Source organism: Macrobrachium nipponense, chromosome 11, assembly GCF_015104395.2.
Source record: "Macrobrachium nipponense isolate FS-2020 chromosome 11, ASM1510439v2, whole genome shotgun sequence".
In the NCBI taxonomy this organism is placed as follows: Eukaryota; Metazoa; Arthropoda; class Malacostraca; order Decapoda; family Palaemonidae; genus Macrobrachium; species Macrobrachium nipponense.
The window spans coordinates 57,409,870-57,427,369 of NC_061087.1; positions in this window are offsets into that span (position 1 = coordinate 57,409,870).

Here is a 17,500-nt window from a genome sequence, read left to right on the forward strand (position 1 = left end):
ATTTAAGTTTCAATGCAATATCATAAATACTTTTAATTTCAGCTGTCAATAAACTGCGGGCTACAGACACGTAAAGCCCTTAGAAACATCCCAGAAAAAACAGAGAATTTAACATTTTGATGGTGATTGGCGTAGTAATGAACAAAAGAGGCAGTTAGTTGATTTTCGAAAGACTGAAAAGGTGAAATTTCTATCATTTCTATGACAATTACATCAAGAAAAATTTAAATTACAATTTCTTTCTTCCTCTACAGTAAATTTTAATAGAAGGGACTAAATTATTGAGATTATTAAGGAATTCCTGGAGATTTTCGTGAACTGGCCAAATACAGAAGATGTCATCCACATATCTAAACCAAATAACTTTTTGGGGCCAAATTCTTGGTAAGAGTTTTGTCTTAAAAAATTCCATGTAAATATTGCTAAGGACAAGACATAAGGGATTACCCATAACCATGCCAAACTTTTGTACAAAAAATTCCCCATTAAAACAAAATTTACTCTCTTTGATACATAACCTTATGAGACTAATGAGGTTTGCTACACTTAAGGGAATGTCATGACGTTCCAATTCCTCCTCCAAATATTCAAGTAAGTCATCTACAGGCACTTTTGTAAATAAAGAGACAACATCAAAACTAACCATATTAAAATCAGAATTCAAATTTAAACTATTCAATTGTTTATAAAATCAACATTGTTTTTTAACATTCGTGTTAGAAATGTTTCCTACCAAAGGAGTAAGATTTTTTACAAGCCATTTACATAAATTATACGTAACTGAGCCCACTGAACTAATGATTGGTCTGATAGGGTTATTGATTTTATGTGTCTTGACTAAACCACACATATAAGGTAGGGAGGCGCATTGCGGTGTAAACTGTTTAATTAAATGGTCAAAGCCCTTCAAAATGGATTTAATTTGTTTATTAAAATGGGAGTTCACTGTCAGACCTCAGTTTCGTATAAGTATCAGTATCCTTTAGCAATGTCATTGTTTTACTTATATAGTCACTTTTATTCATTATTACCACTGCATTAGATTTATCTGCTTTTGTCACTTTCACTGTTTCGTCTTCTTTAATTTTTCAGCTGAAAAATCTTATTGCTGAAAGCGACTGGACTAAGCATGCCAACGTGGACTTCATGATTAATTTATCAGACAAACCAGTGGATAGTGCTATGACAGTGGCTTTGGGATATGGGTTAAGCTTTGGTGTATTTAATAGTAACCTGGACTGTGTCGATATCTCTAAATCCTTTTGTTATTTAGAAAATTTTAATTAAAACCTATGCCCTAAGGATATCAATATTTGTAAAGGTATTGTGTATGGTGCTATGAGTAAACCTTCTCCCCCTAATGTACCCGTGAGATTTCTCCAGGCTTTTAAGAAAATTAAAGAAGACGAAACAGTGAAAGTGACAAAAACAGATAAATCTAATGCAGTGGTAATAATGAATAAAAGTGACTGTATATAGTACAGGAGCAATAGGGTTCAACATGGAAAAAAAATGCAGAAAGCTGAATTTTTCACATAAGTTATCTGAAACCTTACTAAGTTCAGTGGAATAAAGTTTACCTAAATTAACCTTGAGCTTGTTGAAAAATCCAAGATGGCGGCTGCGATGCGGCTAATTTTCGAAAATACTCCTTTAGAATTGTTTAGTACTTATTAAACAAGGAACTTTGGTACGAAAAACTCATATTTCATGTGATTCCTTTTATTCAATGTAAAGTTTACATTTTCTGGCCTTTAAAATCAAAATAAAATGCAAATTTTCACATCACAAATATTGAAATAAACCGAGAAAAATACTTTTGTCGTTCATTATAGACACAAGACTCATTCTTAATGTGATTTCTCTAATTCAATGTAAAAGTTTACATTGTTTTTGGCCTTATAATCCAAATAAAATATAAATCTTCACATTATAAATATTGAATTAAGCAATTTTGTTATTTATCCATAGTAGACACACTCTACGTAATAATGGTTTCTTCTATTCAAAGAGAACTTTACATGTTCCGAGATTTAAAATCCAAATAAAATACAAGAGTTCACAAAATATCTAATGAATCAATCATAGTATACAACAGACTCGTTTATAATGTGATTTCTTTTATTCAGTGTAACATGTACAAGTTCTTGCCATTAATAACCAAATAAAAAAAATTCAAATCATAAATATTAAATTAACCAAAAAAAATTCGTAATAAACGTATTCAACAGGTTTCATAGTATTTTTCTCATCCTCATCACCATCTGCAGGCCAGGAATTTGTACATGTTTGACCTATGCATGATGAACACATAGTTGTGCAAAACATTCCTGCTTTACGGCACTTACACCTCTTCGCACACCCTCCCTTACACCCACAGGATATAATAAGCAGCACTTGCTCTGGGGCTACAGGCCTATCAGTGAAGACGGGAGTCAGCACGTTACCTTTGTAGTACCAACCCCAATTTGTAGGATCTAGCTTTCCAGGATTTCCCAGCCACTCTTGTATTGTAAAGTAAGTCCTATATGAATGGTACTTAGCTGCTGCAGAGGTTGGGGGGAGGCTCTCTAGCTTAAATTTGCTGCTCATTTTGCTCACCTTCTATGTGTACAATATGTACCGAGACTTGTCAAGAGATGTTGATTTATTACACTTGTAGAGATTTAATAAAAAAATTTCCCCAACCCTAGCTATCTCATCATGACTTGAATCACACTTTTTAAATTTATCAAACATGTTACACTGGCTGTGGTTCTCTAAAACTGTAAGTGCTCGTTTCTTTCCAATGCTAAAAAGGGCAGACACCGTATCACATCCGGTGATTGCATGGGCTAGAAGAATGTGTCGACGGGACTGATGGTGCATTACCTCTTGCATACCACTGATCTTATACGTAGACATTATTACGTGAGTACTTCATATATACATTTTTATATGGTACTTTGTCAATGAGCATTACTAGTAAATCAGTGTCAGTGCCTACTAGTACCACTGGGCAATCAGTGTGGACCTCTGCATAACTAGTGGTTGCGCTGGTCAGTATGTAATCAGCATCTGCCTCTGTCTGTAGACATTTAACTCCTTTACTTGAGAGCTGAACTTTAACCTCTTCTATTAGCTATGACTTGTTTGCTCTATTGGCCAAGAATGAACGTTGATTAGTAGTGACTGTATGTTCAAGATCAACAATTATATCTGTAGAGACCGTGTGAAAATGACTACGTCGGTTCTGCTCTGCAAATTTTGTTGATGTAGCATAATACCCATCAAAACATACTGTACATTTACCAAAGGTGTTAGTACGTATGATACATATGTGCTACAAACATCACCATATGTGCAACCATCCACATCTGCTGGCCAAGGAACACTTTGCAATAGATGTCCACCATCGACAATGTAATATGGATTTTGAAGGTCATCACTTGAGATGGGTACAACTGAAGCTTTTATGAGACTCTGATACTCCTAAGAGAATTGGAGAGAGAAATGATCTGGGGCGTGCAGCTGATGTTATGCTGTGTGATATTGCAATCCTACGGCGTCTGTCCTTGATGAGATGACTAAGTAACCTTAATAGAAGTTGAGAAACACGTTCTTCCATCTTCTCATAGTTGCTCATCTCCAAAAATTTTGGATACTGGGATTCATCATATATGGTTGTCCTTATTTCATCTTCTATGAGAACTCCTGCCATGTTCGAAAACAATTTCTTCAAGGTGTTTAGTCCAGTATTACTGTAAATGTTGTCTCAGTATATTATTGCTCTCATTCAGAAATGTATGAATTGTCTTCTTTACCTTGCTCGCACTAATAATCATTTCATACTTTATACCTATCTTGTAGTTTAGACTTTAGTTGTCTCGCAGTGTACACTTCACCATCTCCAGAACAATCCTTCAAAAGACCCTCTAATTCTGTCAAAGCGTATTGGTGGTCATCATTGTTATCTAAGAGCTCACAAAGTTTGTAAAATCCTACATTTTTCTCTACCCTTGTGAAAACTTACCTGACAGTCATGGTGATATTTTACCTCAGCAGCAACTGTATCTCCAATGTTTTGAATACGCACATGTACTTCATTGCCCCATTTATCAGAGCGTTCTATGCATTTCTCTTGTAATGAGTGGATGAAGTCTTTAGTTCTCGATTCATGTATTTATCACGTCTCTTTAAGAGGTTGTTTGCTTATCATAGAATAGTCAATACACCTTCCACAATACACACACTGGTTTCGTAGGTCGAAATCGTCTGTCTGGGACCTGCGAATTGGTGCCTTGTACTCTGTTCTTTTACCAGAATTATCTGATTCTCTCTTCCTTTTCTTGACATTTTTAGGCAAGAGATAATTCTGTCTACATCTTGTGTATAGGAATGGTAGTGCTCTGTTTACTAACAACTGGTCTAACCATCCTTTATTTCACTGCTGATTGCTAAGACTTTGTCCAATCCTTTTGACCCATTGCACCCTGATCCATGTCAATGGCTTCATTGCAGAAAACACACATCGGCATCTATCTTCCATCACTCATACCTTGAAACAAAGAAAAGTTTCTGATGTCAAACTAAATCACCGGTTCTTAATTCGTAGTTTAAAAATAATTCTCATTCGCAGGTTACAAATAATTTGGAAAACAATGCCATTTGGTGCCGAGAGATTGGATATTTAGAGCACAATAAGTAAGTCTGAATACAATTAGTCTTTACCTAATGTAGTTTATATATATATATATATATATATATATATATATATATATTATATATATATATATATATATATATATATATATATATATATGTGTGTGTGTATTATAAAATACAAAGGTGAGATATTTTGAGAGATTTTGAGATGATACCAGATGAATATAAAGTACCTGAACAGCCTTGTCTGATGAAATGTGGTGTAATCACGAAGGATCTGTGTGGTAGACTAAGTGTCTGGGAACGGCTCACCAGTGAGATACGGGAAGTAGCTTCTACAGGGCCAGGCACGACGTTCACTTTTCCTCACTACCCCTTGCAATTGGTATCACAGTGTATTAGGGAAAGGGAGGGGGTATATGGTATATGTAGGAGAATTGAAAACAGGAGTTAGTAACGACTACAAATCATATTTTGAATTGCATAAAATCTCACACCACGTTATTTTGAGGAAATAAAGAATTTTTTTATATTAAAGTATGACTAAATGGGTAACATATCAAATAAATGACATGAAAAATGTTCTTTCCACTGCTTAAAACCTAATTTGTAAAACTTTTCCCCCCATTTTTAGCGTTATTAGTTCAGAAAGTGGGTTCCGTACTAATGGCAGCCATCTTGCACGCCATTTTGAATTACTCAGTAAGCTCAGGGTTAACTTTGGTAAACTTTATGTCATTCAACTGAGGAAGAATTGTAGTACCATCAGTAAAAAAATCAGCTTTCTGCATTTTTTTTCCAAGTTGGCCTGTTTTAGGACCTAATGCTCCTGTACTAATAAGTAAAACAATGACATTGCTAAATGATACTAAATTTAAGTCTTGGTTTATTTAAACTTGATGCTTTCATTATGAAAAAAGTTGTAGATAAATATAAGCAACAAAATTAATATATTCAGTTTTTACATGTTTTGGACTGTTAAGGTACTTTGTAATTTCGGTTAGATTTGTGACCGTGCGATATCCGATAATTTCTGGATTATCGCTTTTTAATTTTTACCCTTTGACAATTAACCATCTGGTATTCTTGATCTTGTTTTGTACCTGAGACCTTTCTCTCCAATTGTACTTCATTAACTCCTGACAATGTCTGAGTAAAGACGAAAGTGCTTGGATTTCTGACTATCATTTCTTTTCCTGTGGGATTCGCTTATTTATGAAGTCACGTGCATCTACAGTGATTTTTATAAGATATATATATATATATATATATATATATATATATATATATATATATATAATATATATATATACAATGCTCAGGATTAGGCCAGAGCCAAGTAAAATAATACCTTTTTATACAGGAATTTCATATTCTCGAGTTGCCCCTCTGAACTGAAAACCTCGCTTTCTCTAAACCATCTACCCTATTCCTACTGGCTGCCTGGAATTAATCTCTACAGGTATCCTGCTGCAAGGGGTGGAGACAACTGGGATTTGGTCTCAGAGGTCCCAGATGCGTCTCAGAGCTCAGACGCCTCTCACCTGCAGAAGCTTGAACACCACTTCCCCGCTTTTGCTCCCCTACTTCCTCTGGGGATCCCACACGTGTTCTTTTACCTCCATAGTGCACAGATTATCAGCAAATCAGAGATAACAAGACCACAGATTTCCAGGTACTGTAAAGAGTAATTTCGGGTGCAGCCAGTACTCATTTACCTTAGTCTGTATTTCGTTTTCATTTCTTGGCTCAGCTTCTTACTCCCCAGTTTTGGTCCAATGTTATGATCAATTCCCCTTGTGGATACTAGTAGTGATATTTAAATATCCCCTAGTTCATCAAGCAACATAATAATCCTTTCTGTGAAAGCTTCCAGTCGTTCTATGCCCCCTGTGAGTGAGCTTTGATATGAAATTCTAGAAAAATGTAATGTGTAATATTTCCTATGTGTCCATCGCCTTAGTAGTGATACTAGAATGCAATCTCTTTTGCAGACAAATATCATGTCTGGTTGTGGGAGGAAATTTGGGAACCCTTTGGTACGATACACTTATTTAAATAACCCACTCTGCACAAATCATATCTCTGTGTCTGGGTCATTTCCTAGCCATATGTTCCGAGGGGCCTTCATTTATTTCGGGACTTACTTGAGTCTCCTACACCCTTAAGGTGTATTGCTGCTCACGTAATTTAATTGTAAATTTAAAATAACTTCCAGAGTTTTATGGAAATTCCTCCCTTCAGTAATATCGGATTTCAGCCGTTTTAGAGTTTTGTTTGTAAATAATCCGTCCCGCCATACAAGGTCATTTTAGGAGTGCCCCCAAAAAGTCACGTCCCCACATTTTATACTTAGGGAAGGAGACATTTTTTACAAAATACACACACACACACACCACATACACACACACACACACACACACACACACACACACACATATATTATATATATATATATATATATATATATATATATATATATATTATATATATATATATATATATATATACATACATATACATATATATATGTGCTTAAAAATTCACAATATGAGCACATGACTTCATCATAGTGTAAGCGAATATCAAAAGAAAATGGCAGGCAGTTCAATACCTAAAGCGTTTTCCTGTTTATTCAGGTAACGTCGCGCCACAAATGAAATAGTTGGAAAGATGGTTGCAAGATAAAGGAAAAAAATCAAGAATACCAGTTGGTTATTGTCAAAAGGGTAAAAAATCAAAGAGATAATCCAAGATAATCCGGGATCACGCGATCACAATCCATAGCCATAGATTTACCCATAAGAGACATTGACGCTTAGCTATATATATATATATATATATATATATATATATATATATAGTATAATATATATATATATATATATATATATATATATATGTATATATGCTTAAAAAATCACTGTAGATGCACGTGACTTCATAAATAAGCGAATACACAGGAAAATAATAGTCAGAAATCCAAGCGCTTTCGTCTTTACTCAGACATCGTCAAGGATGTCTGAGTAAAGACGAAAGCGCTTGGATTTCTGATATTATTTTCCTGTGTATTCGCTTATTATATGTATATGATATATATATATATATATATATATATAATATATATAGTATATATATACACGTATATACACGTATATATATATATCTATATATATATATATATATATATATATATATATATATATATATATATATATATATATATATATATATAGCAGAACCATCCAGAAACAATAAACTAAAAAACCCAAAGGACATTCGTTAAAAACAATCTATACCAAAATTGAGGAAACACTAAAGAAGGAAGAAGAAGGGAAGAAAGCATCAAGTTGATGAAAAGAAGACCTGGAACAGGGTGCCAACAGATATTTTGCTTTAAAGGATAAAAATGGAAATACTATCAAGAAAAGAGATAGACTGATAAAAGTTGCTGAGGATTTCTATAAAATGCTGTACAATAGTGATATAGGAAATTTCTTTGTCAATAGCAATAATGAAACACTTGAGCCGGTACCAAAAGTAACAGCAGGGAAGTAAAGAAACCCTTAAAAGGGATGAAAATAAACAAGCTGCAGGAGAAGATGGCCTAACAATTGATGATATAATAAATGGAGGAGATTTCATAGTAGTAAAATCGTTGAACTTTACACAAATTGTTTGCAAGAATGCTCTATACCTACAGCTTGGAAAAACTTTATTATTATATCAATAAAAAAAAAGGGAGACAAAAGATCTGAAAAAATTACCGCCCAATAAGTTTACTTTCAGTAATTTATAAAATATTTAGAAAGATCATATTAGGCCGAATAGAAAGACAGTTAGACTTTAATCAACCAAGAGAGCAGACAGGTTTTAGAAGTGGGTATTTAACAAGTGACCATATTCATGTAATTAACCAGAGTATGACAAACCACCATGTATGGCATTTGTAGACTATGAGAAAGCTTTAGATTCTGTCAAAACGTCCACAGTTATGAAAGCTCTTCAAAAGCAAGGAATAGGTGAGTCATATGTTTTAAACACTTGAAGATATCTATACGGGTAGTAGAGCAATCCTAAAACTGCATAAAAACAGTGAGAAATTTCCGATTGAGAAAGGGGTTAGACAGGGAGACCCCACCTCTCCTAAATTATTCACACCGCGCTTAGAATAAGTTTTTAAGAATTTAGATTCGGAAAATGTAGGACTTAACATTAATGGGGAATACCTTAACAACTTAAAATTTGCAGATGGCATAGTTCTATTCAGTGAATCAAGGGAGGAATTATAAAAGATGATAGAAAATTTAAATAGAGAAAGCAGAAATGTAAGACTGAAAATGATTATGATTAAAACTAAGATAATTTTCAATGAAAATGCAGAGAGACAACAAATAAGGTTTATGGACGAACCTCATTGTTAATGAATACGTACTCAGGACAGACAATAAGTGTATCCCCAGGACATGAAACCGAAATTAAGAGAAGGATAAGCATGGGATGGAGAGCTTTTGGTAAACAAAATGAGATTATGAAAAGTGAAATGCCACTTTCTCTAAAAAGAAAAGTATTTAATCAGATGGTCCTGCCGGTATTAACTTATGCATCAGAAACTTGGAGCCTTACTAAAGCCTTACAACATAAAGCTAGTTACAACTCAAAGAGCTATGGAAAGAATAATGACGTGAATAGCATTAAGTGACAGAAAAAAAGCAACATGGACACAAGAGCAAACAAAAGTAAGAAAAAGAAATGGACGTGGGCAGGATATATAATGACAACGTCAGATAATAGATGGACATAAAGAATAACAGAAGGGGTCCCTAGAGATTACAAACAAAGCAAGCTAAGGAAGAGAAGGCGATGGATTGACGAGCTAAGAATATTTATGGGTTTAGACTGACATAGAAACACCATAAATAGATGGGAGTGGAAGGACTTGTCTGAGGCCTTTGTCCTGCAGTGGATTACCAAGGACTGATGAGAATGATGATGATGATATATATACATATACATTTATGTATGTATAGATATGATATATATATATATATATATATATATATATATATATATCATAACAAATTTACACTGCCATCATCTCTCTGATTAGCTAACATAGGGCACACTGAGGATGGGAACACCCGCTACAAGAGTAGTCAGAGGAAATGGAACTGGGTCCAGCTCTTACAAGGGGTCAAACCAGGTAGCTACATTAGAGGAACCCTCAGGGAATTCACAGATTTAATGATTTAATTCCCTTACTATAAGGCCTACTTTGAAAAACCTTCTGCTGTGTCTTTTGCCTGCTGATATCTTGAATATTCCAGAAAGCAGTTGAAGAAGCAGTTTCCTCCAAGCAAGTGGAACAGAAATAAATTTCTGACTTACATCGGATTAAACCCAGATCTCTTAATTAAAGGCAAGGGGGCTATCAACTGAACCAAACCTAGTCATAGAAGATGTTTAACCTAAGTACCACTATACGAAGGACAGGCTTAATGCCTATCATACCAGAGTTCAGCAGTGATCCAATAGCTATCATTTCATTCAAATGATCTCTTCTGACTAAATATGATGGAAGTAAGCTGCTGAGTTGGGATGTTGCGTGAATCTTAACTGGTACGTAAGTGGGTAAGCCTTCCCAGATAAATGTTTATATATATATATATATATATATATATATATATATATATATATATATATATATATATATATATATATATATATATATATATATATATATATATATATATATATATATACACACACACACACACACACACACACACACACATATATATATATATATATATATATATATATATATATATATATATATATTTTTTTTTTTTCTTTCTTTTTCTTTTTTTCTGAACAAAAATTTTTGGTAAGACAGCCTCCGTTAAGCAAAACTCTTCATTTGAATCCCATTCACTTTTCAATGCTTATAATAAGTCATCTTTGGTAAATAAACATTGCGTAAGATCAAAAAATCTTCCCTTAGGTCATTCTGCATACAGGACTCTAGGCTTCTGATTTTTTTCACAGTTGGTTTCTTTAATCAACAACCTGAGGTTTCTATGCATAAGAAATGGTGGGCTCCCTGAACACCCCCCCCCCCCCCCCCCCCCCCCCCCCTCCCCCCCACCCCGGTTTTCATGATTTTCATTTCAATTTGGACTGCCTCTAACAGCAGTGAACTTCAATCTCTCTCTCTCTCTCTCTCTCTCTCTCTCTCAAAAGAAGTTTGATAGACAGTTGATTTATTCATAGCTTTCTCGGTGCGGAAGATATGTCTAATGCAAAACCAGAAAAAGTGTTCAGTTCAGTTCAACGTTGAACAGCATTTATTTCTTTTTACATATTTGCGGAATATAATTAAAATATTGTATGAAAAGTCAGAGAAAATCCACCGAGAGCTAAACAGCGAAACATTAGTGAATTAAAGTAGATGGATTTGGAAAAAAATAAGCATCCGTAAAACTTCTGCATGTTGCCTGCCCAGTTATGTACTGTTAGGCAGTGCTATGAAGGACTATAGTCGGTTTCAATTCATCTGTCAGCACCGGTGACGATGTGGCACAAGCGCATTCATCTGTTGTGTTCGTGGTTGGCTGAAGATCGACTTTTTCGATATCGTTGGATTATCGTGATAAATTTTCAGATATCCTTCGGTAACATATTTGAATGTTTTTATATGCTACTGTTTATTGTTCTTCAATTGTTCTGATTAACATTCGGAGTCGACCATTAATTTTAGAACAATTAATTAAGACTACGCGTAACAATTCAAGACTAGCCTAAACTAATAAAATGTACCACACAGTAATCTTAGGCCTATTCTAGCTGGAACTGGTACTAGACGCCGAAGACGAACGAATCTTCATCTTGAGGTTAAGGCTGAGGAATGGAAGTCTGACTCCCGCGGTTTCTTTAATGATGCTTAGTTCTTAACAGTAGGTGGATACATTGAGAAAGCAACTTATTCCTTGTGGATTCCTTCTATAATCGTTCGCTTCTAGAACTGGTTTCTAGAACTAGTTCCTAAACTGGTTCTTATACAGGTTCTCATACTGGTTCCCCGTAATACAAAATTTCATTTAAGACAGCAATCTTGTGGCAAACAGCATGAAGTCCATAATACTGTGCTCATGCTAACTTACTGTTACATAGTACAATTAGCTTGGCTGCACATGCATAACATAAGTGGCATTTAACTCAAGAATTGACATTTTCATAAACGTATGAAGAAAATCGTACATCTTAGCCTATGGTTGTTGGTATACTTGCAACCACATGCAAGTTCAACATGGTGCAACTTCCGTAACATTACCATAGCATTTCTCTATAATTTGATGTTACATAAAAGTAGAAATTCAAAGGAATACTCTTAAGTGTTATGGCAACATGTACGTTATAAACCGAGACAAGTGCATACCTTTTACAAGGAGTAAATATGGAAATTGAAAGGGATAACCCGGGGAGCTGCATTCGTTTCCCCTCTTGGGCCGTCGTACATATTTCGAGCTGTGCGATTTCAGCAACGTTATATTTACGCACGTAATTACGTACACACACTCGATCATAGATAACCTCAACTTCGAGTGGCTAACTTAATGTCTTGATAAGATGAAAAGCAATTCGTTTTTCACAGTCAACCAGTTACGAAAGGTATTACTATTGATTCAAATGAAAGATTTACATCATTACATAAGAACTCTAACGCCTTCTCACAAAAATCACTAACATGCCGATTTGTATCTATAATATACCTAAACAAGCCCTAGACAGACGAGCTTGGATCTACAGTCTACTCATATCAAACACAAACGAACGATGGTTTTGCAATAATTACGTCTTATCTCACTGATATAACCAAGGCTACACGTATACCTATGCCTACAAATTTCCTTATCATGCAAACTTTATTTTATGTATACAATTTCATTGCAGGAGTATAAAGATAACTTTATCATAATACGAAAGTTATATCAACGTCCGTAAACTGGAGAATTAGCATTTAATGATGCTGACTGCCAGAACGAAGCACTCACAAGCGAATGATAGGCCTATTTACTGGTTCGCCAGATATTTGATTTTACTGGTTTTTTACATTTCACTATAGCCATTATTTGTTCATCCGTCTAAGCTTCAGTCTAATGCCTTGCATTAAAGAAAAGATAAATGTCTGTTTTTTTTTCTTTATTACTATATGCCATCAACACGCAAAGGATGACTGGCACTCAATTAGATTTCAAACTTAAGTTTGGTAAGTTGTTTTTTTCGCAAAATACTCCTAAACTTTCCGTTACTGAACTAGTATAAAAATGTGTATGCTCTAAAAAAGACAAAAAGTATGTAAATAAACAGAGTATTCTGAAAGGAAACACCAATACCATTTCTATGTATTTAACTGGAATTTCCCGCCTTCCACCTAATGTTGCAGTGGCTTTTCCTTTAAACTACATCGGACAGGCAGATAGATAAATAAAGATTGAATATTACTGGTCTTATGTAAATTGTATGCGAAAGGTTATTAAAAAACATTTTATTTGCAAATGAGCGATGCGCTTTGAGTATTTTTTATTCATCTCGCCAGTATAGGATAGCTCAAACCAAACACACCTATGTTCAAAAAGATTTTCCTATTACTCAAACTTTTTTTATGTACAGCTGCATCGCCTGTATATGAAAACAATTTTATTATGATCCCAAAGTAGTAATATCTACAACCGTAAACTGAAAAAAAACTTTCAATATCGTTTCCCGTTAAAACATAAGCATGGACCCAGGAATCTAGGCCTATGCTACTGATTCGACAAATATTTTGTTTTATTAAGGGCCTTCTTTTAAGAATACATTCATTCCATTGTAGGCAACATTTTTATTTCATTGTAATCTTTATTTATTCGCTCTCTTTAATTATCGTTATAACGCAAAAAAGTAATAATAATAATAATAATAATAATAATAATAATAATAATAATAATAATAATAATAATAATAATAATAATAATAATAATAATAATAATGCCATAAACACATGGGCAGTGCCAGTAATCAGATACAGCGCAGGAATAGTGGAATGGACGAAGGCAGAACTCCGCAGCATAGATCAGAAAACCAGGAAACATATGACAATACACAAAGCACTACACCCAAGAGCAAATACGGACAGACTATACATAACACGAAAGGAAGGAGGGAGAGGACTACTAAGTATAGAGGACTGCGTCAACATCGAGAACAGAGCACTGGGGCAATATCTGAAAACCAGTGAAGACGAGTGGCTAAAGAGTGCATGGGAAGAAGGAATAATAAAAGTAGACGAAGACCCAGAAATATACAGAGACAGGAGAATGACAAACAGAACAGAGGACTGGCACAACAAACCAATGCACGGACAATATATGAGACAGACTAAAGAACTAGCCAGTGATGACACATGGCAATGACTACAGAGGGGAGAGCTAAATAAGGAAACTGAAGGAATGATAACAGCGGCACAAGATCAGGCCCTAAGAACCAGATATGTTCAAAGAACGATAGTCGGAAATAACATCTCTCCCATATGTAGGAAGTGCAATACGAAAAATGAAATCATAAACCACATAGCAATCGAATGCCCGGCACTTGCACAGAACCAGTGCAAAAAGAGGCATGATTCAGTGGCAAAAGCCCTCCACTGGAGCCTGTGCAAGAAACATCAGCTACCTTACAGTAATAAGTGGTACGAGCACCAACCTGAAGGAGTGATAGAAAACGATCAGGCAAAGATCCTCTGGGACTATGGTATCAGAACGGATAGGGTGATATGTGCAAATAGACCAGACGTGACGTTGATTGACAAAGTCAAGAAGAAAGTATCACTCATTCATGTCGCAATACCATGGGACACCAGAGTTGAAGAGAAAGAGAGAGAAAAAATGGATAAGTATCAAGAGCTGAAAATAGAAAGGGCTATGGTATCAGAACGGATAGGGAGATACGTGCAAATAGACCAGACGTGACGTTGATTGACAAAGTCAAGAAGAAAGTATCACTCATTCATGTCGCAATACCATGGGACACCAGAGGGAAAAAATGAAGAGAAAGAGAGGATGGATAAGTATCAAGATCTGAAAATAGAAATAAGAAGGATATGGGATATGCCAGTGGAAATCGTACCCATAATCATAGGAGCACTAGGCACGATCCCAAGATCCCTGAAAAGGAATCTAGAAAAACTAGACGCTGAGGTAGCTCCAGGACTCATGCAGAAGACTGTGATCCTAGAAACGGCGCACATAGTAAGAAAAGTAATGGACTCCTAAGGAGGCAGGATGCATCCCGGAACCCCACACTATAAATACCACTCAGTCGAATTGGAGGACTGTGATAAAAAAAAAAAATAATAATAATATTAATAACATAAGGATGACGTGGATTGCATAAGATTTTAAAAAGTATTGAGCTAAATAGCTCCGAAAGTGGTCAATCACTGACCTATTATAATTATTTACACGCTTTTAAAAAATTAGATATGTAGAGCATTCTGAAAATATAACTTAAATAGTATCGATTTCATGTCATGTTATAACTGAAATTTCCAGCATTCTAGACAGTACCGGTCATCTTCCCCTGGCCCTAGACAACCTCATAGACTACAATATTTCTTGCTTACTTCGAAAAGCAATCTACCCATGTAATTTACATGTTTATATATATAAGCATTCACATGTTGACTGGAGAAACATTTTGCATCTCTATCACAGGAAAATTACGACATCGGAAGCGATGATTTCAGCCTACCGAGAGTTAGTTATGCATACTGCCACATCTACCTGAATCCTCCGTTGGTGAGTGAATAGTTTTCATGAAAGAGACTAAAGTCTTTATGACCTACTATTTCATTTTGTTTTTTATGTTTGTATTTCTTATCTCCCTAGATCAGTATCCTCTTGCCTGGTATATAAAGAGAAATATGTTTTCTTTTCGAACTATTTAAGGAAATAAATGTCATAATGAATTGTAATAGATCCCCCAATTTGTATTTTCAGGCGTGTTAGATGATGATGGGAATGTCATTTCATGGCGTGTATAGAAGGCATACTGGAGGGTCACTCATCACAGATCTCAGCAAGTTGAGTTTCCTAATAATACCTGCAGCCTGGTCTGGAACGACCCAACAAACTTCAATGCAACTGTTTCAGAGACTTCTCAATAATGCTTGGTAGAAGATCGATTGGTTTAGAATAAACTAGCTTTGTGCCAGTGACAGGCTCCTTGTTTGCGCTAAGGAATACCACCCATAAGTGTGATTAGATATTGAAAAGTATAAGAGACCTGCTTTGGACCTCCAGATTCAAACTGGTGTGACGTCTGTCTCCCTGAATCCTCTCAGATTAATATCAGCTCTAAAGTTTAAGACCTGCATTGTATCTGTCACTTGTAGATGGCCACTTTTGCATTCATATATATCTCTCCTTATATGTGTGTAGATAGTAGACTGATGTAAAAGGTGAAACCGTACAAAAATATTTCATATTATGCCATTTATCCAGTGGAAACCCTCAAATACAAGCACCATTTGTGCTTTCTTGCGTTTTAATAAAAAATAGTGGATGTTCCATAGTATAAACACCTACTTTGGGACTCTTGACCAACTGCTGTACATCGAAGCTCCTGACATTGATGCAATCAGATCAGGAAGTTTATATCGTCTAATGTCCTATGTGAACTAATCAGATTATCCATGGGAGGTACTAGTGGTGCTAGGCACTCTAAGAAACGGTTCATGTTGCAGGATCCCCAGTGCGGCTGCTGACCGGAACCCTGCTGATACTGCAATGAAATAAAAGAAAATAATGCAAATCTTATGAATGATGAATAAAATAAGTGATATGAAGGCATTTAATTGTTGATGACAATGAATCCGTTCTTTTGGATCAAGGAAAACGGAAAGCCCTTTTGCTTGTCCAAAGGGAATGTCTTTGAATCTTTGATGTCTTTGACAACTTTGGATGTTCTGAGGATGACAATGCTCATGCAGGAAAGCAATTTCTTTTCGAGCAATATGGTGCTTGTAGAGTTGAAAAATTTGACAGTTACTTTTCACTGTCATCTTCATTCACACTGGAGTCACCACCCCCAGCCAGAGCAATAACGTAACCCATTCAAAGCTTATCTTACTGTTCAACAGGGAAAAAAAAATTTGGTGAGTCCAAGCATTCCAATCAACATGATGGCTCTAGCCATAACTGGCACCAAACACTCTTCCCAATCTTGTTTCTTACGGTTGCCATGGTAGCTGTATGGGCCATACTGTGCTAACATTGCACATGCTCTCAAAAAACAGGTTGAAAGCTTATAAAATGTCATATGAATACTGCACTTCAGGACAATATTGAGTGACATATTCAAAACTTTTGTAGATGGAGTAGTTTGACTCAAAAAGGGTACCATTACATTGCTTTTATAATTATCTCTAATTGTGTATTTATTTTTTACATTATATAATACTATTTTTTAATATATATTTTTTTAGTTTAGGTGTAGCTTGATTCCCTTCAGTATTAAAGTATTAAGTGTATATTTTTTCCATATTTTATCGATATTAGAACTAATATCCTTGAACTAAGATCAATGACCATGACCAAAGCCTATGAAGGGGAGAAATGGTTATATAGCCAAATCTGTATCAAGATGCAACTGATATAGAATATTGGCCTTATAGTGAATGATTAGTTTATCCAAAACAGTCTGATTTTTCTCGCCGTTATGGTTTTATCGATAAAAATAAAAAACTTTGGACGGTGCACAAACCTATTGGAAGTTTACCACAGGTGACTAGATAAGCCTTCGGTTAAACGCTTTC